This window comes from Canis lupus, chromosome 14 (genome assembly GCF_048164855.1).
Source record: "Canis lupus baileyi chromosome 14, mCanLup2.hap1, whole genome shotgun sequence".
NCBI classification, from domain to species: domain Eukaryota; kingdom Metazoa; phylum Chordata; class Mammalia; order Carnivora; family Canidae; genus Canis; species Canis lupus.
The window spans coordinates 24,241,694-24,262,615 of record NC_132851.1 but is presented as its reverse complement, the minus strand read 5'-3'; the positions used below and the strand labels follow the sequence as shown (position 1 = coordinate 24,262,615).

General features: G+C 43.1%; 1 long non-coding RNA gene and 1 pseudogene across 1 annotated transcript; one reads left to right on the top strand and one right to left on the bottom strand.

The window, feature by feature from the left end:
- Window positions 1-5,725: 5,725 nt before the first annotated feature.
- Window positions 5,726-18,433, bottom strand: LOC140603805 (uncharacterized). Its single transcript, XR_012006783.1, has 7 exons — window positions 18,334-18,433; window positions 17,488-17,588; window positions 17,082-17,223; window positions 16,717-16,831; window positions 13,809-13,969; window positions 6,894-6,966; window positions 5,726-5,963 (listed from the first exon to the last, which is right to left on the bottom strand). It is a non-coding gene; the product is annotated as an uncharacterized lncRNA (long non-coding RNA).
- On the top strand, window positions 10,497-13,775 carry LOC140604323 (small ribosomal subunit protein uS2-like; annotated as a pseudogene).
- Window positions 18,434-20,922: the final 2,489 nt, after the last annotated feature.

The following is a 20,922-nucleotide window of genomic DNA, read 5'->3' as shown; positions in this document are numbered from 1 at the left end:
CTTAGGTTATTTAAATATATTAATATTTCACAAAAACAATTTTCATAACCACAAATATTTCTTTGGAAAGAATGCAACTTTGGAGTCAGACTCTTTCTCATTGTGTGGTTTGGGTAAAGTAACTTATAATGACAAGTCATGTTCATTAAGGGCTTACTGTATGCTAGGCACATTGCCTCATGTCTTACTCTTACTCTCTCATTTACTAAAAGTACCATTATTATCCCCATTTCATAGAAGGAATGACTGAGGCACAGAGACTCGTCCACAGTCACATGGTCAGTCAGTAGCAGAGCTGGGAACCAAGCCCACGTAGTCTGACTGCACAGCCTATGACATAATCACTACTCTGTACTCGACCTTGGCTTTCCCATGTGCAAAATGGCACAGTAACATCTAACTTTTAGTTTTGTATGAATTGGAGATAAAGAACGTTAAAAAATGTGCAAAGTTCCTGGTACATAATAGATTCTTTATAGATGATATTTTGCAAAACAAAACAAAACATTTTTACTTCTCTCAGGGCTTTGGTGTCCAGTTTCTTTTGGTCACTTAGAGATTCATTAAGACAATTTATTGTCTCTGCATCCTTTAACCTGTCAAGTCATTTGGTATCAGTGGTCATTTTACTGGTAAAGTGGTTCTGTCACTTTGCCTGGCTCTTCCTCACCACAGTGTTTGCAAATGAGTGTGTGTGCATGTAGTGGTGGGAAGGAGTGTGGTAAGGGTGTCTGTATTAGTTTTCTGAACCTTGTAAAAGGAGGCACAAAAGCACAGGGGAGATGTGTGATTTGTGTAAAGCTGTGCACATTAATCAATGAACAGGAGAGGCAGGAAGTGTTCAGAACCTTTGCTGTCTGCCAGCTGTGGAGTGTGTCAAAGCCACTGCCCATCCTTGAGTGCCCTGGCCTTCCTGTCTCAATGGCCTTCCTGCTCCATGCACTTTGAGAAGTGCCCAGTGTCATCATTGCAATGTCTGCCACAGGCAGCCAGCAGCCTCAACCAGATTGGTGCCAAAATGTGGGGAACTTCCCAAGGTCACTGAGCTGTGATCAGCATCTGTCTACAAAACAGGTCATCTGCTTCCCCGTCCAAGTCCCTTTAAAATTTAAAATAGTTTTAGCATATAGTGAATGACAAGTGGGTCCCTACCTGCCATCTGCCATTATGGAGGTCCCCTCTGACTCCTACGCTCTGCCACAAATGCAACAGTTCACAGGTCTCATCTCTTCTTGGAGGGGCTTGATGACCTTTTGATTTGAGTTAACCTAGTTGTTTTGTGACTTTAGCTTTCTGACATGCTTCAGAAAAGTTATGATTGTTTAGATCATCTAGTTCTTATTCTTAAGTTGAGAGAAAGATTCCCTTGTATCTTTCCACATTTTAGGTGAAATGGGACCCCATCTCGTCTGGGCAGTTCTCACTTGGATTTCTCAAAAGCAGTTGTAGTCGAATATCATCTGGTCTGTAGTCATCTTGAGACTTGGCTTTGGATAAAGTCCAAAGTGGTGCATGCACAGGACTATCATCTTGGTGCTGGTTGTTGGCTGTGAGCTTAGCTGAGGTAGCGGCTTAGGTTTCGGCACCTCGCAGCATGGTAGCTGAGCTCCAAGGTGGAGCATCTTAAGAGCAAGCATCTCAAAGGAGCCGAGTGGAAGCTACTAGACTCCTTTAAGCCACATCTGACATCATGTATCATTACTGATGCCACATTTATTGCAGGGCCAGCCTGCAATACTGAGTGAGGGGGCTATACAAGGATACAAATATGACGGTTCCCCAGAACACCATTTTGGAGACAGGATACCACAACTATTAATGACCCTTATCTTTTCAATGCCTGTCCCTTTCTCTACTCTTTTGCAATGATTCTCATCCAAAGGGTATCATGGAATAGTGAATTATTTTATTTTCCTAAGCCTCGGATTCCATCATTTGTAAAGGGATTAATGCTCCCTAGTTATTGTTAGGAGGGAAAGTCACTCAAAAATGATAGTTACAATGGACTCAGATACTTGGAATGCTAAGTTCAGGCTCTGTAGAAGGCTCTTTACACATGTTTTTTCATTTAATGTCCAAAATAACCCCACAAGGGATGTACTAGGGTTATCCCTATGTTACAGACAAGAAATCTGAAGTTCAGAAAGCCTATATAACTTGTCTATACAGTTACACAGTTAGGAAGTGGAAGACCCATGCTTTTCATTTGTTTTTTTAGATTTTTGTGCATAATTCTTATTTCCTTCAAAAAATTAGAGATAAAGGATTTTATATTAACAATTTTTATATTCTTTCCAGTGCCTTTCTCAGAGTTAGGCACAGGGTAGATGTCAAAACAGTAATGTTTGTTAAACAGAAAAGACACTAATTGTCAGGGAGCATGAAGACATAGAAATTCTCAGCCAGCACAGTGACTTGTTATACAGTTCCCTTTGAGAGAACATCTTACCTCATTTTTACCAATTTGACAAAATCCTCAAGGTCACAGAGGATGCCCCCTGATGGCTCCAGAGGAGGAGGGCTGAGATCAATTGTATTTACTGTGGTGAAATCTCATCAATTTCAACCTGATATGAAACCCAAAGAGTCTCTACCCTAGCATTTATTTCAGAGATTCTTTGCAGACTTCTAAATATCCCCCAGTGCTCTGCAGCCATATTGCCTGTCCTCATAGGACACATTTAGATTTTTTAATACCCTAAAAACCTTGTGCCTTGATGCAAACCTCATCTCTATCCCACTTCCCCAATTCCCTGAATCCCAGCTAGTTCTTAAAAGCCGCTCATCAGGAAGACAGTGATAAAGTCTTTGTGTGGTTAGAGAGCTAGGTACAAGAGAAAATAATTATTTACCAGGTCACTCTGTCCCCAAAGCACCCTTTGAAATTTGTTTTTATGACCTGCCATAATTAGTTTTTTTTAATCAGTTAATCTTGAAATGAAAAGAGTAATGATTTCCTGCAGGATTATAAATAGTTATGGAGTGGCTGACCTAGACCAGATATCATTGCTTACACATCTAATGTTAGATGTCAGGAAGAATTAATTGGGGAAAGAGACAAACAGCCCTGCAGAAAGGAGGTTGTTTCCTGAACACTCTGCCCAGAAAGGACTTAGAAGCATCTAAGGCCTTAGACACCCTGAGGGAACCCTGACATAGGTCACTTCCTTCATTATCTACCACCCAGCATGACACAAGATGCTGTCCAGTGGACTCAACTGGATGCTCACATGCCCTCCTGCCCACCCCCAGCCATACTTCACATCTCTTGATTCAGAATCTAAGTGGACTGAGCACGACAGGGATATTGGGGCTACTCTTCTCTCTTTTGTGGCACCAGTTTGAGGATAGCTTTAGAAAAAGTCATCTAGGAGATCTGGTGTTAGGGAAGAGTCATGGATTCTCAGAACTAGAAGGTATCATAGGATGGAGGTTCTCAAAGTGTGGTCCATGGATCTGTGGGGAATCTGAAACCCTTTCAGGTATATATGATGTCAAACCTTTTTTCACAAGAACACCAAGATGTCATTTGCCTTTCTGCCATTTTTATTTATTTATTTTTATGGTGTGAGCATGTGCACTGATGAAGCAAAAGCAATGTGGGCGGAAATGTGGCACCTTGGTGCAAACTACTCTGGTGGTCAGTGCATTCTTTACCTCATGTACTGGCTGCCAAAAAAGCACCTGTTTCACTTAAGGATGTCCTTGATGAAGCAGTAAAAAGTATTAAATGTCTTAAATCTTGACTTTGAGTACACCTCTTTTTAATATTCCATGCAGTGAAATGGAAAGTGCAGAGAACATAAAATGCTCCTGCTGCATACCAAGTGTGTTGGTTTTCCAGGGGAAAAGCAATGGAGCTGTCATTGGAGTTAGGAGCAGAACTTGCCACTTTTTTCAAGGAACAACATTTTTGCTTAAAAAAAACAAAAACAAAAACCTGACTGACAAGCTATGATTATTCAGCCTTGGGTACTTGACAAATAGTTTCTCAAAAGTGAATGAAGCAAACCTGGCACTTTAGAAAAATGCAGTGACTGAATTGGTGGCAGTACAAAATTCACATTTTCAAGTGAAAATTAGAATTTTGAAACTCTTTTCTCTGGCACCATGGCCAGATTAACATTGGGAATGTTGGCACAACTCAGTGAACCAGTGCACGATAACACAAAATCCACATGTGGATAAAACATTTAAAGTGTGAGATAGCTCAATGGACGTTAGTGGAATAGAGTTCAGAAAGTTCATCGATATCTCAGGTTCCATATTGTCATTAATCTTTAAGAAACTATCACTAGCCAAGTTGGGTGCAGTATCAGAGGAGAATATCCATAGTTATCTGGAAAGGCCATTAAATTCCATCTCCCTCCTGCTCCCCCTTTTCAAATTGTGTATCTCAGTGAGACAGAATTATTTTCCTAGGCTCCAGCCAAACCAGCTTATTATACCAGACTGAATGCAGAAGCATATATGAGAAGCCAGAGGTCTTCTTTAAGTCAGACATTAAAGGAATTTGTAAAAATACAAACTCTTCTCACTAAATTATTTGGTTTTGGGAAACATACATATTTTTTTCATAAAAATGTGACTTGTATTCATATGGGATGAGTTTATTATTATTTAAATGAACTAATAAACATTTTGAATTTAAAAATTTTTAATCTCTAAGATGGTAAAGATCAGTAAGTATAACCCACATAGGAAAAGGTCTTCAATACTTTTTAATAGTTAATACCATAATACTTTTAATAGTTAAAGGAATCCTGAGACCAAAACGTTTGAGAGCCACTAGCCAAAAGAATGAAACCCTCCTTAGGTGAGCCAGTCCAACAGTGCTGCAGGAAGACATTATAAGGACATACTGTATTTTCAAGATCAATATTATTTGATCAATTTGTATTTTCAAGTTTGAGATAATTTTTATTAATGTATTTTTTAAAAAGATTTTATTTATTTATTCATGAGAGACAGAAAGAGAGAGAGAGAGGCAGAGACACAGGCAGAGGGAGAAGCAGGCTCCATGCAGGGAGCCCGAAGTGGGACTCGATCCAGGTCTCCAGATCAGGCCCTGGGCTGAAGGCAGTGCTAAACTGCTGAGCCACCCGGGCTGCCCTAACATATTTTATCTAATCTAAGGACTAGAAATTCGTTTCCCATTGAGTGAGTTCTTATGTTACTGAAACTGGATTTCATGAAATTGCTAAAGGCAATTTTAACATAATCTAAGAAATGGAAATGTGAGAAAAAGATCTCACTTTGTATATACACACACTGATATTTAGAGTTCCACTGGGAAGTAGAAATTGAATGGCTTATGTAAGTCATGAATTTTTTTTCTTAAATGTATAATATAGTAAAAACTGTCAAGAAATTGCTTATATAAAAGCAAGCAGTGTATCATGGATCCTTAGGAAGCAGCTGGACCTGAGGTTAGATCCCGGCTCTCCATTTACTTGTTTAATTTTAGCAAAGTTAATGAACCTCTCTAAATCTCGGTTCCCTGAGATTAATAATACTTACCTCTCAGGGATGAAGATGGGAGTAAATTAGGAATACAACTTGTTACAGAATGCCTGGCCCAAGCTGAGCCCTTGAACATTCTTGTATAATTATCATTATTGCAGGGATATGGTCTAACTCCTTGCATTCCTTTCCTATTGCTACTAGAACAAATTGCCATAAACTTAATGGTTGAAAACAACAGAAATTTATTTTCTTATGGTTCTGGAAATCAGAAGTCTGAAATGGGTCTTCCAGCACTAAAATCAAGATGTTGGCACAACTGGTTCCTTCTGGAGGAAGGATTCTTGCCTCTCCTGGCTTCTAATGGTGGCTGGTGTTCCTTGGATTGTGGATATACTTCTCCAATCTCTGTTTCAGTTACCACATGATTTCTCTTCTGTAGTCAGATCTCCCTCTTGCCTTCCTCTTAGTAGGACACTTACAATTACATTAAGAGCCACCTAGAGAATCCAGGATAATTACCCATCTCAAGATCCTCGATTTAATCACATCTACAAGGTCCCTTTTGCCAATATAAAGTGAAATTCCCAGGTTGTGGGGATTAGGACATGAATGTCTTGGCGGGGGGAACTTTATTTAGCCCATTATACCCTCTCATTTTACAGTGAGAGCACTGAGCCCCATGAGAGGCAAGAATATGCAGAGGTCATGGGACTGGTCTAGGGTAAGGAAAGTTGAGGCTTTCTACCTCCACTTCCACCAACTCCTGGTTTGGAAACTCTGCCTGAGACCTCTAACTTCACATTTCTCCCCTCCATCTCCCCCAGAGCTGCCACTGTACATTCAAATCCAAGTTATTGGGTGACATTATATTCTACAAATCCATAGAATACAATATGCATGGTGTCTTTTGAACATGGTGCTTCCTCAGCGATCAAGGATTGAGAGTAATATATTTTTTTAAAAGATTTATTTATCTATTTGAGGGAGAGAGGGAGTGAGCAGGGGGAGGGGCACAGAGAGAGAGAGAGAGAGAAAGAAAATCCACAAGCAGACTTCCCACTGAGCACAGAGCCTGGGATGGGGCTTAATTCCATGACCCTGAGATCATGACCTGAGTTGAAACCAAGAGTTGGACATTTAACAGACTGAGCCACCCAGGCGCCCTGAGAGAAATACTTTATTTGAACAGTTTTGAGGGCATCAAAGCCACTTAACATCAAAAGTAAAGATTAATAATGGTTTAATTCATATCCAGGGACATAGGTAAGAGCAGATAACCCTAGGCTTGGCTGTCTACAGTATCCCCACTGTTATGTATAATGTGAGCCAAAATTTGATGTTCTTTCTTAAGAGTTCCTTTGTTCCAGTGACATATCTCTAGTCACTGTAGCCAATTCTGTCTCACCCCCTCCATCCCACAAACTCACCTCAGACTGTATATATCATGGCTCCAGGGTCCTAGTAACCATGTTAGAATCTGGCATGGTCATGAATGGGTTCCTAGAGAGACAGGAAAGAGGGTTTTGCAGGTGATAATCAAATGCTATCAGGATTTGAGACACTTGAACGAGAAGCACGCAGAAGCCCTCCTTCCCAAACCCATGTTCCTGGGGAATATCTTCTATGGTGGGTTTAACGGGATAGCTTCCAGTAAGCTATGCTCATGCCCTAATCCCCAGAACTTATGAATATTACCTGTAGGGCAAAAGAGTAAGTATTACCTTATGTGGTAACAGATGAGATGAAGTTAAGGATCTGGAGTTGAGGAGACTATCTTGGATTATCTGGGTAAGTCCTAAATATCTTCACAAGTGCCCTTAGAAGAAAGTGGCAAAAGGAAATAAGGCAGAGAAGAGGAAGAGGATAGGGACACAGAGGAGGTAATGTGAAGACAGATTGGAATGATGTGGCTAGAAGCCAGGGAACACCAAGGAATGCCAACAGCCATGAGAAGCTAGAAGAGGCAAGGAAGAGAATCTTCCCTGGAGCCTTCAGAGGGAGTGAGGCCCTGCTAATGCCTTGATTTCAGATTTCTTGTCTCTAGAATACATTTTTGTAGTATTAAGCCATCCAGTTTATGGTATTTTGTTCCAGCAGCCCTATGAAACTAATATATCTTTGATGATCTGGGAATAGGCATGCCAGCTGCTCATTAATAATAAAAATAACAACCAATAATAAGGGTATTTGATGACTATCCACTGTATGCCAGGCACTGTGCTAAGCACTTTAGTACATTGTCGATTCATTGCACAACTTCATGACATAGGTGTCATTGTCACCTACAATTTGCAGGTGAGAAAGATGAGATTTGGGGTTACAGGGCTAGCAAGAGGGGGAGCTGAGATTAGACCCAGGATCTGTCCGACCCTTTCTTGTTGACAGTCACCAGTAACTCCAGAATTATTCCATGGACAGCCCATTTCATTGGGAAAGAGAATCAGGGAAACGAGAACAGAGCAGAAAGGTGCCAGCCCTGAGCAGAGAGAGGCCCCGCATTCCCAGGGGGCACTTGAGCAGCTGCCAGGGAGTGCATGGGCCACCCTCCAACCTGCCAGGGCAGAGCAGAGCAGGGCAGGGCTTGGCAGGACTGTGTGGAGAAGGGGAGGGAATGCTGGGATTCAGAGGTTCTCTTGGTCACTGTTCAGAGCCAAACACTGTTTTCATGGTGGTTCTTACTTCCCATAACTTCTGAACAGGAAGCACATATTTCACACAGTGTGGATGTTATCAGCCAGTGTTAGTCTGGGGAACCCTCTGTCCTCTGGGCAATCTAAAGAGAGTCTGCCCAGAGCCTGGGGAAGCCACCTGTGAGGGCCTGATTGTTGAATCATTGCCATTCCTGTTGCCTGAAGGCATTTTGAAGTGATTTCCTGTTCCTTCCCTGAGGCTCATTAAATGCAAGCTTCCAGGAAGGGCGAAAGCCAACAGAGCTGTCTTTTACAGCAAGCTCAATCCAATGTGCTTAGGGACAGCCTGAGCATGATGAGCTTTATGAGGTTCCAGAGCTTGCTATCATTACACCAACTGTGTTGGGAGCAGTTGGGGCTGGGATCCACGGGTAACTATGCATTTGCTTGTAATTACTCAGGATGAAGGATTTGTTGCATTGGGTGGAACAGAAACTGTCTAAGGACAGACTCCGCAATTATTATAACTAAAGGCAATTAAGAGAGCTTCAATCTTTTCCTCCAGCCCATGGCTAACAGTACTGCAGGGAACAAAATAAATAAGGTAAAGGGTCCCACATTTATTGAGTACCTACCGTATGCCAAGTGTTTCACATATGGTATTTAATCTTCAAAATGACTCTGAAATGAAAGTTATTTCTCACATTTTTTTCAGATGAAGATGCTGAAGCTCACAGAATTTCTGTCACTTTATTTGCCAAATAGAACCAGTAAAATGACAACTGGAATACCAACATGTATCCACAGCCTGTGCTATTTTCACCATACCATGCAAAATAAACAGTAAGATCGAACCATAATGTGACCCTTGCACGTACAACAAAGATGGATCAGGGGTGCTAGAACATATCTGAATGAAACACATACATTCATAAAGTTGGATATATAAATTCAAAACATTATTTTTGTTATTTTTGGTAGGTCAGAAGGTACATGCTGAATTCTAAGACAAAATGTCCCCAAAGTAACATCCTTCAACCTATGGAAGAGTTAACTGGCAGTGACCATTGAAGCAGGATACCATCTCCCAGCCTTGGAAAGGGGTCCCTTCTTCAGTCAAACAATATTTATGAGTTTGTGGAGGACCCCAACTGTCAGTGACATGGAAAAGCAAATATCAATAAGGAACACAAAAGTATAACACAGGATTCTGAAAAACAGATGATTTGTTTGTCCACCTGCCCAAAGAGCAAGGGTCTGGACCAGATGATGTCCTAAGACCATCTTCTCCTTGGACCTTTCTAGATGGTCTCCACTGCCTCCCTGCCAGTTGGTACTCTAGCGCAGTGTAGTTCAAAGTGTGATCCATGGGTCAGAGCTGGTCTACCAGGTGCTTCTTACCAAGCCAGGAGGAAATAAATACAGAAACAGAGTAAGTGTTAGGGAACATTTATTATAATTTGGTGTTCATGCCATTTTTGTTGTATTTTACAAAAGTATTGAGTATGATAGATTGGAAATTTAAATATGTGGTCCTTCACCACAGTTAGAGAAGCCCATCTGAGCATACAAATCTGATTGTGCGTCAAGCCCTTTGACCAAACAAAAGTAACAAAAAAAAAATGTTTTGGACATATGTATATAATTATTTGACCATGTGTGCTTAAAATTAGATCTATAGAAACCTTTCCTGACTCATCCTTGTTTCTGCCAGAGTCCCATTGCTTATTGTTAAGTAATAGTGTCTATCTGTTTACTTTCTGTGGTGTGGTGAAAACAGCGTTCTATTTTTTTATGTTTTTCTAAAAAAAAAAAAAAAAATCCCAGATCCTTAGTAGGCATGCCCTCTTTTCACCATCCTCTTCCATACTGTTTGTCTGGTCCCAGGACACTTACATTGCCTGAAATGCCTCTTCTTCATCTTTGTCTGTGAGCTGTCTTCAGTTCTCAAGGCTCAGATCAGACATCGTATCCTTGCTGAAGCCTCCTGCCAACCCTCTGCCCTGCTTGAGTCACTTCCTTTTGTATGCTCTCAGAGCATGCTGCACAGGCCTGGCTCATGTAGCCCAGTGGCATATATTACATATTTGTTCCCTGCTCCACATCCTCTCTTGCCCTACACACCTGACCTGAGACTCCATATGCTTTGAGAATCAGACCAGAGGTCATCTCCTCCAGGAAAACTTTCCACACTACAAATAGACTTAACAGCTTCTTATTATACATTGTACACAGTCCATTCATTTATTCAATCCAAATTTATTGAGCACCTAGTAGTGCAAGATCCTATGTTAGGTTCTGGGGAAAAGTCCATCATTGGAAAGAACAACACCCCACATTCTAGAGGGAAGAGATATTTGTAAATGATACAAACAGTAGACATAATCATTTCAGGTGGTGATGCCACCTGTGAAGGAAATAAGCCAGTGTGCTGTGATGGAGGGTGATGGTGAGGACTTCTTGGGGTGAAATGGTCAGGGCAATCACAGGGAGGGTGACACGTGGGCCTGAAGGGTGAGAAGAAGCTAGCTATTGTAAGAACAGGGATAAGTGTGTTCCAGGCAGAGGGAAAAGCAAGGGCAAACACCATTGGTGGGGAACACATTTGCTGTTTTCTAGGAACAGCCGGAGGCCTGTGAATCTGGGGCAGAGAGTGAGGAAGAGAGTGGAAAGAGATGAAGTCAGAGAGGGAGGCAGGGGCCAGAGCTCTAAGGTTTGGTTGGCCATGGGAAGATTAGAGTTAATTTTAAATACAGTGGGAATTCCTTTCTGCGCTATCCAGGGAGGGGTCCATATGTTGTTCTGCATTCCCACTGTAGCTTAAAGGGGAACTTTCACAATCTCTGGAGCCCTTGAGGTCCTGCAAATAAAGGAGGTTGTCCTCAGATTCCTTAGGACAGTAGGAACCCACTTGGGTGGCACCACCTTAACTTCCAAATGGAACAGTACAGCTACAGAAGAAGAGTGAAGGCATCTACATCATGAATGTGAAGGGGACCCAGGAGAAGCTTCTGTTGGCAGCTCATGCTATTGTTGCCACTGAAAACCCAGCTGATGTCAGTGTCATATCATCCAGGAATACTGGCCAGTGGGCTGGGCTGAAGTTTGCAGCACTCCTATTGCTGGCCGCTTCATTCTTAGAACCTCTGCTAGCCAGATCCAGGAAGCTTCCTGGGAGCCGAGACTCCTGCTAGTTAGCGATCCCAGGGCTGACCACCACCCTCTCACAGAGGCATCCTATGTTAACCTGCCTACCGTCATTCTGTGTAACACAGACTCTCCTCTGAACTATGTGGACATCACCATTCCTTGCAAGAAGGGAGCTCACTTGGGGATCTGATGTGGTGGATGCTGGCCCAGGAGGTTCTGTGTGTGCGTGGCACCATTTCCTGTGTCCACCTGTGCGAGGTCGTGCCTGATTTCCACTTCTACAGAGATCCTGAAAAGGAAGGGCAGGCCACTGCTCCAAAGGCTGTGACCCAGGAAGAATTTCGGGGTGAATGGACTGCTCCAGCTCTTGAGTTTGCTGCTACTCAACCTGAAGTCATATGTTGGTCTGATGGTGTACAGGTGCCCCCTGTGTTTAGTCATTAGTTCCATACTGAAGAGTGAAACACTCAGGTCTGCAGCTCCCACCACTCAGGTCACTGAGTGGGTAGGAACAACCCCTGAGTGGTCCTAAACTGCTCTTCCACAAAGGCGAACAAAATGGAAATAAGGTTGATGGAAAATAAACAGTTTCTAAAAAATACTTAAAAATAAAAAACTAAATGTAGTGGGAATTCACTAGAAGGCTTAAACAAAGGAATGATTACAACCTAGTTTATCTCTTTCAAAGAACATTCTGGCTGGTACATCGGGGGCAATGCTGAAATACCACTTAGGAGGCAATGGCAGTGGTCCAGGTGAAGGATGACAGTGGCTTGGACCAGGATGGGAGTGCTGAAAATGAGGACAAGAGGAAGGATTTAGGTTATGTTCTGGAATCTGGGCTGACTGCTGGAACGGTTGATGCTTTGGGAGTTCTACTGCCTGTAATACTATAGAGCTTAATTATAGGAATTTTGGAGCTCTCTTCAGCTCTGAATCTGGGATTTACTGAATGCCTCAAACAGAAAATACCCTAACTACAAAAATTTCCACTAGGGAAGCAAAGTAAATTTGATAATGTGCAGCCAGAGTGTAGGTGTTGGTACGTGAGTCTACAGGCATCTTCTAATCCAACTCTCCCCTTATGTCAGAGGAAAAAACATTGGCAGAGAACTATTCAAGTTTTAAGTCCAAGAAGCAGCCCTGAACATCACTCCAGAGACGGCCCTCTTGGCTAACGGTGAATCAATAAGATGCCTTGTTTGAGCCCCATAATTCTATTCTAATATTAACCAAGGAAAGGTGTCCCAATGACAAAGTGATGGGTCTCTGGGCAAGGAAATATATGTGATAGCCAAGGATTCACTTTGATGTTGAGTTCTTTGTTTTTCTCAGTTTTTCAGAACTCCCCAGGAATCTGGGGAAATCAAAATTCGATTCAGCAGGAGGCTAGAGTCTATACAATGAAACTCAGGGACTGAATCAGTCATGATTATGCTCATTAGCACGATGGATCCAGACACTGACAGGGGGTGGATGGCAGGAGAATCTGGGTACTAATCACATTTCTCCTTCCTGTGTTTGAGTGTATGCCCAGGGAGCAATCTGATCACAGGTCTAGCAATGGTAAAAGCTTCAAACTATATAGGCCATTCCAATGGATCAAACATAACTTTTAAAATTGAGGCAGAAAAAAAAAAGAGGCTTAGCTGAGGATGTTTATAATGGATAGTATGACAAATGCTTATTTTTCTATCTTAAAATAATGTTTAAAAAAGGCTCCTTTCATCAAAATTCATCAGCATGGTATTCATTGCAGAGGATGTTTTCGGAATATTGATGCATGCTAGTTGGCGAGCATATATTGTATACCTGTTGGGAGCTATGTCTAGGTCTGGGCAAGGGAATAGAGAGATGAGTAAGATGTAGTGAGTGTCCTGGTAAAGGTCAGTTGTTTGATTGATGGACCAATGAGTGAGGCAGATCTGGAAAAAATGGATTTAATATGGGATGAGTGTGGTCAGACCTTGAATAATTGGTATAAACAAAGGGCTCTGGAAATGAAGAAGGAAGCCAGCACTCTGTCTGATACATAGTGCAGTATAAATAACATTAGATTTGGGACCATATGGACTATGTCCTATCCCACCCACCCATGTTTTCACCTTGGGCAAATCAACCTAGCTTCTCTAAGCCTCAGTCTTCCCATCCCTAAAATGGAGGAAATAATTATCTCCAGAGTCTTAGTGAGAAATGGATGACGTATATACAGTGTCTACCGATCTTGCCCATTGTTGGTGCTCAGCAAATGCCAGAAAATGTTAATACAGTAGCTACTCTTACCCACAGGGGATACATTTCAAGAACCCCAGGGGATACGTTCCAAGAACCCCGGGGGATGCCTGAAACCATGAATAGTAGTGAACCCTATATATACCCTGTTTTTTTCCTATACAGACATACCTATGATAAAGTTTAATTTATTTTTTTAAAAAAGTTTAATTTATAAATTAGACACAGTAAGAGATTAACAACAATAAAATGGGACAATTATAACAATATACTATAATAAAAGTTATGTGAATGTGGTCTCTCTTTGTTAAAATATCTTATTATACTCACCCTTCCTCCTGTGATAATGTGAGATGATAAAATGGCTGCGTGATGAGATGAGGTGAGGTGAATGACGTAGGTGTTGTGACATAGCGTTAGGCCACTACTGACTTCCTGGTGGCATATCAGAAGGAGCATCTTCTGCCTCCAGACCATGGCTGACTGGGTAACTATAAATAAAACCATGGATAAGGAGGACTACTGTATAGATTCTTAGTGAGTGTTTTGCTCTACTAAAATTTCTTTACTCTTCCTGATGAAAAGTCACTATATTTTGGGGTATCTTAGACTCTTCAGGGATAAAAAGAGGTTTGATGTGAGTGTCTGTAAATATACTAGACAATTATACTCATCTCCCCATGCAATGTGATAGATGGTGGCTCATTAGCTAAGCTACTGGGCCTGGCAAATCACAAGATTCTAAAGAAATAGTAGATAGAAGAAGCACAAATTAGGTATCAGGGCTTGATACCCAGGAAGATTAGGGTAGGCCTCATATGGGCTGCAAGGGACCTTAGGGACCATTTATCTCAGGCTCCTAATAGCGAATTACAAAAGACTGAAACCAAAGACATTGAGTAACTGTTCTGAGACCCTTGACAGCAGAGCATGGGTCCCATTTTTCTTCCCTTTCCTTTTTCTTGTTTCCTAGAAGTTCTGAAGGCAGATGGCAATGAATATTTCAGAAACACTGAGCTTCGGAAGTCAGAAGACTTGAATTTCTGAGCTCAACTCCTCTCCCTAACTGTAGGACATGACTACTCATGTTCCAACCCAGAATGATTCTGTAGCACTAAGACTCCAGTTCAGGATCTGAGGTGGAAAGAAGGAAGGGTGGGCAAAATCTTTGTGCAAGTTTGTGCAACAGATTTTAATTGGTTGTTTAGTGATTGACTGAACTCTGTCACAAAGGTGGCCCATACGAAATGAGATTCAGAAGCCAGATGTCAAAAAAAAAAAAAAAAAAAAAAAAAAAAAAACAGAAGCCAGATGTCTCCTGGTATAATTTAGAGAAAGAAATTAGAGTCGTGGACATAGAGAAATGTTGGAGCACAATTACTATGTAGAGAACACCTAACCATTCCCTAAACACATCTGAGAGAACCAAAAAGAAACACCTCTCACCAAGCCTTGAGTAGTGAAGAAAGAATCAGTATCTTTGAAAAATGCTCAAGTTTCAATTTGTGAAGACCACAGATAATGACAGAAGGCCCTGTAGCTGAATGGCCTTCTTGAGTTCATGGAGAATTTGGGGGGCAGTGGTCCCATAGCTGCCCTTAGCCCTCCCCACAGGCAATGAGTGTGCATTCAGAATAAGCAACCTTGTAGGGCGCTGCCCTAGGGGTCTGACCTTTGATCCACAGGGTGTCTACCCTTCCTGTCCCTCAGTTTCTTCTTTCGTAAAATAAAGCCACATTTCTGGGGCACCTGGGTGGCTCAGTGGTCGAGCATCTGCTGTCAGCTCAGGTGGTGATCCCAAGGTCCTGGGATCGAGTCCCACATCGGGCTCCTTGCAGGGAGCCTGCTTCTCCCACTGCCTCTTTCTCTGTGTCTCTCATGAATAAATAAATAAAATCTTAAAAAAATAAAGCCATATCTCTCATGGCAAATTTTTCAGAGAAATAATATGTGTGTAGTGCTCACTATGGTGCCTGGCTCATAACTTCTAGATAAATGGTAGCTATTATTAGCTGTAATTATGGAATTCTAGTGGCAGAACACTTAGGTAGGAGAGAAGAGGAGGCTCACTTTTAATTCCCTAAGGTCCCTCGCATGCCCCCTCTCTACCTCTCCTCTTTGCCTCCCTTTCCACTTTTAAGGACCCTTGTGATTACATTGGGCCCACCCAGATTACTACGATAATCTGATTTTAAAGTCAGCTGGTCTTGGGGTGCCTGGGTGGCTCAGTCGGTTATGCATCTGACTTTTAATTTTGGCTCAGGTCATGATCTCAGGATTCGGGGATTGAGCCCCATGGCAGGCTCCACACTCAACACAGAGTCTGCTTGAGATCCTCTCTCTCCCTCTGCCCCTCCCTCTGTGTGCACACATATTCTCTCTTTCAAATCAATCAATCAATCAATCAATCAATCAATCTTTAAAGTAAGCTGATCTTACTTTAATCGCGTCAATAATCTGAATTCCCTTTGCCATGGAACCTAACATTATCATAGATTCTGGGGTCCAGAGACATGGAAGGGGGCATTATTTTGTTTATCACATCCAACAATTAGGTGTACCACTTTAGGCAATCACTTAACTATATTTCTCAGTTTCCTCATGTGTGTGGCTGACGTGCTGCAATAATTAAATGAGACAAATGCACGTCAGGCCCTTAGCACAGTTGCTAGAGCACAATAAGCACTCAGTCTGTAGTGTTCTCTTTCCTTCCTCAAAAATAAACACATATACGATGTAGAACTCCAAAGCATGTATCGTATCCTGAACCACAGTGCCCTAAAATGCTGCTTACGGCTACATCTTGGCATTCTTTTTTTAAATTTAACTTTATTTATGTATTTATTTATTTAATTTATTTTTTTTAGTGGGCTCTACCCCCATCATAAAGCTTGAACTCACAACGTCTAGATCTAGCTCTAGATCAAGGGCTGTATGCTCTACCAATTGAGCCAGCCAGGCACCCCCAATCCTGGCATTCCTAATGGAGGGGCAGCAAAGACTGAGAGCCTGCCTTGTGCCCAGGTCACATGCTCCTTCCCCGCACTCCGGACAGCCCATGGACACCACCCTCGAGGTTTTTGGCACTTGGCAGTGATTGTCCTGGAAAGGAAGTACTCTCGTGGTATCCTCGGGGGGACAAATGAATCACTGAGTGTGGGCCTGGCAAATAGTTCATCCTTCTATGAATGGTGACAGATATTCAAAGAGAAACAGTGCTCAGTGCCCAGTGACTTACCTCGGACACAAAGGAAATACCAGTGATACTTACTGTTCTGAGCACCCTCACATTCCCAATGTCCCTTGAGCCTCCAATTCTGGGAAGTGGGCAGGGAGGCCACCATCGAGGGTTGCTGGGGAAATTGAGGAACATAAGGTAGAGGACTTGACCACGGTGACACAGCCTACCAGGTCTGGCATCCCGACCTCCACCCCTGGAGCTCTCCACCTCTGCTGGGCCTGCCCTAGCCTTCTCCCAGCCACTGAACAGCAAAGGGGGTGAGTTGGCCTCTCTTAGGTTACATTTCCTTCTCCACTTGGCCTCCTCCTCTGCCCCAACCTCCAGCCAGGAGAGTTGCCACAGAGCCATTTCTGACCACGTACGTGGGTAGCATCTCTTCCTCCTTCACCAGGGTTCTTCTGCCTGTCGCCCCCCAGCACTCCACTGGGTACTTAGTTACACTCAGTCTCCTACAGGTGGCTGGTCCTGGTTTGATTCTGCTCTGTCCTAATTCCTTGGGTTGAACTAAATTAGTGAAAAGAGGAGAGAGAAGTAGGTAATCCTCCATTTTAGGGGTTCTCACTTTGGGCGTAATCCTCCCCAGCACCCAGAAAATCTGTAAAAGTTGTGGGGGGTGCATTTTGGGATGTTACAATGGGTTGAGGGAGTCCCTGCATTCCACAGGTGGAGTGGGGTGCTGATCATCCTGCAAGATGAGGGACAGCTCCCTCCCCACGTGACAGCAAAGAACTGTCCCATACACAATGCCAGGAGCGCCCCACTAAGAACCTGGGCTCTGATCGGACAATCAGCTCTCATTTGGACTGTTAGAACCACCTCTATTCGGTGATGATGATTGTGACTTATAACTCTTCCTCAGGCGACCAAAGCTGTTAAAGGTTAAGAAGAGCTTGTTGTTGTTGTTGTTGTTGTTGTTGTGTTGTTGTTGTTGTTGTTGTTGTTGTTTTTCATGAAATGGCTGATTCGCAGCTCATCACTAGGTAGCATGGTGTAGCAGACAGAGATCTCGGGTGAAAACAGCCACCAGGAGCACAGATTCTGAAGCCACGCTGCCGGGGTGATGTTGTGGCTTTGCCATTTACAAGCTTTAGGGTCTTGGCAGGTTAGTCTTTCTGTGTCTCAGCTCTTACTACTTTTTATAAATTAGGTACAACTTAGCTACCCGGTTTTGTTAGGCTTGGCACATAGTAAGAGTTACTGAATGTTAGATATCATTACTAAAATCACTGCCATCTATGGGACCTGGGGCAAGATATTTCTCAGCTCTGTGTCTGTTTCTTCTCATGAGAATAGAGATAATAATACCTACTTCAAAGTGTTTTTATAGGATCTAATGAGAAAACATGTGTAAAGGGCAAGTATAGCACAGATGATGCTCGTCACAACTTCATGAAGGTGTTACCCCCATTTTACAGGTAAGGAAACTGAGGCTTACAGAGGTTAGGTAACTTGGCCACAGATACAACACTATCTGGGATTTGAACCAAGGCTATTTGGGTCTAGATCTACTGTGTCCAACCACCATACCCTATAGCTGCTTTTCCCAAGGAAGCAGCTTAGAACAACACTTGGTAGCTTATGAGTATCCCTGGCTGGCAAAGAGACAGTTCTGACCCTTAGCTGGGCCCTCGGCCAGGTAGCCGGTGGCAGGATGCCCATCTCTCTTCCCCAAGTGACAGTGTTGTGTGAGGGAGTGGCTAGGAATCCAGAATCCAGAAACCTGGAATCTGGTTCTTGCTCTCTTGTTTCCATGGCATCCATGCGCAGGTCTGGCAACCATGCAGGGCTTTGGTTTCCTTCAGGAGAAGGAGGTTAAGGGCCCAGAGATGTTACAGTGATGAGAGGCTGGAGAAAGGGCATACCTTGGTGTCCCACTATCTCTGTTAGCGGGAGCATCTTCCTGGGATGTGACTTTCAACAGAGCCAGTTTGAGGCAAAACCTCTGGTTTCTCCTTGGACTATGCACAAAAGCGAGGGGGCTCCTGCAACATCAAAGGGAATCAATCAACAAAGTGATACAGGGGCATCCTCTCGAGGACCAGGCAACAGAGGATGAATGTTCTAAAAGGCAAGGGGAGAGCACTCCCATGGATTAAGCACCTAGCGTGTACAAAGAAGCTCACACTCCTGGTCTTGCTCTGGCCCCACATCAACCACAATGAAGAGTGTTGGGGTTGGGGTGGAGGCAGTGAGGGACAGTGGTTATCAGATTAAGGCAATATGGCCAAGACTTATTACAGTCAGACAGGCATGGGGCCAGGTCCCAACTTTGACACTTAGGAAGAGCTGAATGCCCTCAACGAGATGTCTAATCTCACTGTGCCTCAGTTTCTTCTTTTGTAAAATAAAGCCACATCCCTAAAAATTTACTGAAAGATGATACATGTAGAGTGCTCACCACAGCACCTGGCTCATGACCACATCTAGATAAATGGTAGTTATTATTGGCTACAATTATGGGATTGTAATGGCTGAACACTAAGGAGATGAAGGGGGGGGGGGCTTATTTTTCCTTCCACTTCCGTCTCTCCCAAATACTAATTTTATTTATCATTTTAAGCCCACAGTGCATTTGTAACAAGTGCCAGGGCTTTTGGTCTTCTCACTAAGCTATATTGACTCTTGCAAGAAGGGAAGTATATTAAATTAACATTATTGATGTGTTGTGATGGTAAAAAGATATTGATGCTCCTGGCCAGAGGGCCACAGTTGGAGAATCGCTGAGCTAGACCAACAAGAGGACAGATCTGGATCCTTCCTGTGGATTTCTTTTTCTTGGAGAAAGTGGTTTATTTGTTTTCACTGAGTCACCTAATGAGGCTGCATGGGTTGTGCTACTATCTCTGGTTGAGTAGCCTGAGAACAGGGTTAGAGACAATACCTGAAATAGAGCCCAGTCTGGGGTGCAGAGGGTAGGGGACCCAGGGCCCACTTAGGAAGTAGGTTCCTCGTCTACACGGTGTCAGGGCTGTCCCTGTCCACTTGCCTCACCCGTACAATACTCTCCTCCCAGGGCCTGCAGGGCTTTCTTCAGAGTTGGGCTGACTCACCTCCCAGGGCAGAGCCGGGGCCATGGGCACTCGCTGGCAACCTAGGGTAATTTGACACTGTACTCAAATAGACACTTGGAAGAATAGACCCCTCTTTTTTTCATGGTAGCTCTTGGCAGGTGGGGGTGACCTGCACGCTGCAGACACTGCTGAGGTCTGGACAGCCTGGTGATTTGGCCAGGTACTCTGCTCTCTCGGGTCTGACACTGCCTGTTGCCTCTGCACATGGCATTTGATGGCACTTGTTAACTTCGCATCAGATGTCAATGTTGTTTTGATGTTCCATTCCTCTGTCACCTCCTGTCCCAGGCTCAACCACCTGAAATAGCTTGGCACTTCTGGATATCTTCCCTAGAGATAACTCTGACTAACTGTCTCCCCATAACCCCCCCACACCCTCACCCCATCCCTCTGGCCAGTGTGTCAGTGAGCATGTGAGAGGACTGATGTTTTTCATATACTCCCTGGGGCCTTGGTGGTGGTGGTAAACCATTTCAGCAATAGAGATTCGTTTTGCTGGAGAACGATGTGACATCCCAGTGAATGCCAGTCACAAGGGAAGATTCCCATTGTGTGGGGCAGAGTTGTAACCCTTCACATTTATGGCAGGTCCTCCCCTCTGGAGTCCTGGGCACAGCTCTGCCATCAGCCAGAACAGTAGGGCTCTGCATCTGGCAGGATTCTTTCTGCAGAATCATAGATAAGCTGTTCCCTTTTTATTTCCAGCACTGCAAAGAAATGACAAAATCCAGGGCCAGAGTTTGCACAGACTAAATAGAGCTGGCAAAGATCTGAGAGCTCATAGAGCCAAAGGGTGGCAAATAAGTTTTATTCTGTACCAATTGCTAAGGGTTGCATGACGCTCTGCATTAGAAGCCCAATGTGAGCTCAGGGGGAAACAGTGTCCTGATTTTATTTTATTTATTTATTTTTTTAGTGCCCTGATTTTTTTTTTTTTTTTTTTTTTTTTTTCTTTTTTAAACAAACCTTTTTCTTTTTTTTTTTTTTTTTTTTTTTTTTTCGTGCCCTGATTTTATAATCATGTCTGTCTTGCGCATAGGATGGGAGGGTAGCCATTCATGCGTCATACAGTGTATTGCTATCGCTAACCCCGCTCGATTTATGGAACAGGAAACTCAGTCCCAAAAGGATG